This window comes from Mus caroli, chromosome 4 (assembly GCF_900094665.2).
Source record: "Mus caroli chromosome 4, CAROLI_EIJ_v1.1, whole genome shotgun sequence".
Lineage (NCBI taxonomy): Eukaryota > Metazoa > Chordata > Mammalia > Rodentia > Muridae > Mus > Mus caroli.
In genome coordinates this window covers 58,505,691-58,510,663 of record NC_034573.1, presented here as the reverse complement: position 1 = coordinate 58,510,663, position 4,973 = coordinate 58,505,691, and the positions used below count along the sequence as shown (strand labels likewise).

The 4,973-nt window shown below is 38.9% G+C and overlaps 1 non-coding gene across 1 annotated transcript; it reads right to left on the bottom strand.

The window, feature by feature from the left end:
* Positions 1-4,091: 4,091 nt before the first annotated feature.
* Positions 4,092-4,225, bottom strand: LOC115031025. Its single transcript, XR_003836612.1, has one exon. It is a non-coding gene; the product is annotated as a small nucleolar RNA SNORA17 (small nucleolar RNA).
* Between the last annotated feature and the right edge of the window lie 748 nt (positions 4,226-4,973).

Here is a 4,973-nt window from a genome sequence, read left to right as displayed (position 1 = left end):
GCATACTTGAAGACATGTGAATACTGACAGCACTAAGTGCTCTGAGAACAAGAAAATCAACAAAGCCAGTGGACACAAGACTCCAGTACCCAGCACAGAACACACACAAATGGAGGGACTTTCTTAAGAAAGACAGGAAGTTTTTAAAATTAAGGAAAATTATGAACTTTTCCATAGATACACTGGAAACACACTGAAGAAGTACTTCAACTTAGAAACAAGTTTCAAAGATCACGAGTATATTTTTCTTATTATTATCATTTTTCATTCCAAAAACTTAAAAAACTCTCTACAAGTCATTAGTTCATTATTGAAACAATGAAAGACCTTTAAACAATAACATATGCCAAAGAATAGTTATTTTAAAAATAGTTTGGAATAGTCATCAAGAAATGGGATCATTTGAAGCTCGCATCTGCTAATATTGACAATCTTTCAGGGGATGAGGGTAATATTCTCTTTTGAAGAGTTGCTACCTTACTATACATCTAGAGAAATGGCTTTGTGGGTTAAGTGCTTACAGTATAGGCATAAGGACCAAAGTACAGATCCCCAGAACCCACATATATTAGTCAGGATTCTCTAGAATAACAGATGTATATATAGAATGAATCTCTCTCTCTCTCTCTCTCTCTCTCTCTCTCTCTCTCTCTCCCTCCCTCCCTCCCTCCCTCTCCCTCCCTTCCTCTCTTCTTTGTCTCTCTACACACAGACATGCTCACATATACCAGTATGTCTACAAAAATACAAAATACAAATATTATAGTTATATTATAACATACAAAATGTCTAATTTCGACAGCATAAACAACAGAGCCTGCAAAATGTACACAAAAGCAGATGATCTAGTTTGTTTTATAGAAGAATATGAAAAATAAATCTATAAAAGCATTACAGAATTCTGAAGTTAATATTGGGTTATTTATGTATTGATATGTCCAGCTATCTTTACAGAAGTATATTCTGTCTTTCTTTATCACCTAGTGTTCTTTCGTTTCATCTGAAAAACATTAACAATAAACTTCTTCAACTATCATTGATTTAAATTCACATCAATTTTTCATTCATTTAGAAATTTAATTTAAAATTAATTTTTAGTGTATGTGTTTGTGTGTTTTTCTGTGTGAGTGAATGTCAATGTGTGTTAGCACACACAAAGGACAGAACAGTGTGTCAGATGCCTTGGGAAGTGTAGTTAGTTTTAAGTTACTCAATATGGCTCAAGGAGTTTAACTTGGGTTCTTGAAAGAGCAGATATTTTCCTTGACTATGGAGCTACCTCTTAAGCCATTCTATTTTGTTTTGTATTTCTTTTCTAAGAAATACAATTCTGTGTTTAAAGGCCTTACTATTTAGATATTCATCCAAAACTCATGCTGAAATGTAATTGTCTCTTTTGTCATACTGAGAGAAGGAACCTTGTATAGATGACTCACTTAAGAAATAAAGCCATCCATTGCCAAGCAATTGTGTTGACCAGTGTCTTGAAGCCACCTACATAAAAGCTAGTGGTCATGATGGTCTGCCTGGAATCAGAGTTTTCAGGAGGTTAAGACAGGATCCCAAATCTAGCCAAATCTGTCAACTCTAGGTTCAACTAAAGGTCCATGAAAGAAGACACTGACATCAACCTCTGACCTCCACACACATGTACAAACATCCACACGTACTTGTACACAAATGTGAACTTGGATATACACAAGCACCTACAGTCAAACCATACAGTAATAATGGTAACAGCAAATTAGTACAATTTAAATTATCGATATAAAAATGAAAGAAAATAAAAATTAAAAACAGCCAAAATAGAAGCTAATATTTAGTCAGTGTATATTCTGACTTCCAGTATATTTCCCTAAAAGGGTAAAATATTAAAAGATGTTTTTCTTTTCTTCTTTTAAATAAATTGATAGCATTTGTCTGAAAAAAAGCTACATACAACTCCATATTATCATGTTAGGTTATCAAAGACACCCAAGAATTTCAAGTAGCTTCATGAAGGCCTAGTTGGAGGTTATATTCATTTACTTTTTCTACCTTTACTGGCATCGTAGAATGTGGTCTGTGTTCAAATAAGTGCTGGATATATTCTGCCTTGGTCTCTGTAGGGTTTCATGTTCTTTATGCATCTGATTACTTTTGGGGGGGATAGCAACTTGATGTTCATAAGGTCAGGTACGTAGAGAGTAAAGCCTCAGCCTCTTCCACAGCTCCACCCAGGAAGTGCTAACTTCACAGAGACACAAAATTACTCACTTCCCAATTTTTGTTGAAATTAACTTCTGGATAAAAACCAAGCCAACTTGTACCATTTTATTTCTCTCTATATTGCTCCACCATGAAGCAATATCCCTACCCCATCTATGATCCTGATTTACTTTCATGGTTTCTGCAGTTATTTTAGTACATGTACTCACATCTGAACACTCAGAGCAAGCAGCTTGAGATGAGAGAAAACATGTGGCATTTGGGTCTGGGTTACCTTACTCAGTATGGCCTTTTCTAGTTCCCTCCATTTCCCTGCAAAATTCATTATTTAATTGGTCTTTACCACTGACTAGTACTCCTTAGGCTATATGTCCTCTGTTTTCAGCATTCATTCTTTGAGTGAAGAACATGTATAGGTTTTCTTTTCTTGGTGTTTTTCCCCCTTCTTATCCACTGTGAATAGATGGACAACATGGCTAAGTGAGCATCATTGGAGTAGGATGTAGAATCCTATCAAGATAGGTCAGAGTTGTGTCTTAGTCAATGTTCTATTACTGTGAAGGTACAACATAATCATGGCAACTCTTATAAAATAAAATAAAAATTATTGTGGCTTGCTTACAGCTTCAGTTCATTATGAACACGGCAGGAAGCATGGTGATGTGTAGGTAGACATGGTGCTGGAGGGGGAAGTGAGAGTTAGCTGCGTGAAATGGAGGAGGGATAACCAACCATGTTGTGGGACTTAGAATGGAATAAATATGTGATTGAGTTATAAGCTAGTTGGAGAACAAGCTAAAGCTTTTTGCCTAAGCATTTATTCCTGAAATGTTAAGTCTCAGAATCATAATTTCTGAGAACAAAGAGGCCGGGTAGAAAAGTCACAGTTATAACTGGTGCCCAAGAAGGGACTAGAATCCAGGCTTAGAGCCCCGAGAAGCCACTAGGAATGACAGTTTTGTACTCTGCTCTGTTAAGTGGACCAGCTGAAGTCCAGCTGGCCACAAGGGGCAGCAAATGTTGGAACTGGGGAAACTGCAGAGCTCTTTTAGAGCCCTTGCTGTACAGCAAGGCTGGTGACCTGCTGCTGAAGTCTTGAACTCAGCTCAGCTGTCAGAAGCCAGAGCTGCATAGCAGCCTCCTGGACAAGTCCCTCAGGTGGAAAAACTGCTGATCTCCCCACACAATCCTCCAGCTTTCATCCTCTCGGGCCCTAAGAGCTGGCTCACCAGCAACCCCTATGTCCAAGACCATCTCTACTGTTGTGCCCAGAAGAAGGGCAGAGTCAGCTCTCCTGCTCTCATGACCTCAGGGACAGCTTTCTCACCTTCCATGGGTGGTAAAGGGCAAAGGTTGGGGAGAGAATCTCTTCCTCACCCATGCTGCTGCATGGCAGACAAGTTGCAGGGCCAACTCTCCTATACTCACATCTTTCTTTTTTCTCTTTTTCTTCCATTTCTCTACAACTTACCTGCTCCTCTGAGTGGCATCTAAGGTCCCTGAGTATATGGAATGTCCTCAGGAATGGTGCTATGCCTTGCTCATGCATTACAGCACCTAGCAGGAGTCAGTTTGTGCATGTTGTGCCTCCTCAGGTCATCAGGGTATTGGGCCGGTGGTCATCTCAGGTTAGCTCCTGTCCAGACACCCTGTCACTGCTCTGGTGGTCATCTAAAGCTCAGTCCTTGCCCAGCTTGCCTGAGTAGCCCCATGGGAGGGTTGTCTATATTAGACGTACTTCTGCTTAGGTCTGTGATTCCAGACAGGGTTCTTCTCCTCATCCTGGGAGTCCATCAAGATTTCTGCAGTGCAGACTATTGGTTGTCAGGCTAGCTCCCTGTCCAGGCCCCCTCACACCTCATCTCAGGCTTGATTTCTCAGGGAATGTTAGGCTAATAATCATTCAGAGGTTCATATGTCAGAACACGGACCATATATATACTCAACCTGTCTCCTCTCTGCCACCTACAGATTCACCTGAGACACTCTAGCCAAGGCTGCAATGTCTCTAGGGGGTTTCCCTTTTAGCTGGTTGATTGTTTCTTTAGTTATTTAGAAGCCACTTAGTTTATGAAGTCCCACTCGTCAATTGTTGAACTTAATTCTTAAGCAAATGGTGTACTTTCCTACATGTACATCCTGTAGCATACTACTGGGTTTTGTTTTTTTGTTTGTTTTGTTTTTCTTTCTTTCTTTTTCTTTTTTTTTTCAATTTTAGGTAGGTTTGATGCTTATATCTTTGGCCCATTGGGAGTTAGGCTTTGTGAGAGGTTATAAATGCAGATTTAATTTTATCCATTTGAATGTACACATCCAGTTGTTAGAGAACTATGGAAAAGGGCCAATCTAATGAAGAAAACAGAAGGAGATAAATACAAAGGAAGGAAGGTAAAAATATAAGTAAGGATGTCTTCAAAGAGCCTAAATAATTATACTATTAATGATTTACATAAAATTAAAGCCTTTTACATACATACACACATATACATATATATGTATATGTCTATGTATGATATGCATATATAGTCTAAATGAATGTTTAACATCTGGATTGACAGTACTCCTTCCAAAAACCAAAGTCCACCTAACAAAACCCCAACACTAAATATAAGAAGCCCTCTCTCGAGTTGTTATCCAGAGTTAGCCAAGGGGCTTCCAAAACATACAAGTTAGAGCTATTGCTCTTGAGTCCCCCAGAAGTGGAAAGTAAGTCCCTACTGCTTAAGACACATGCACTCCTTCAGCAAATCCGACCTTCATGTGAC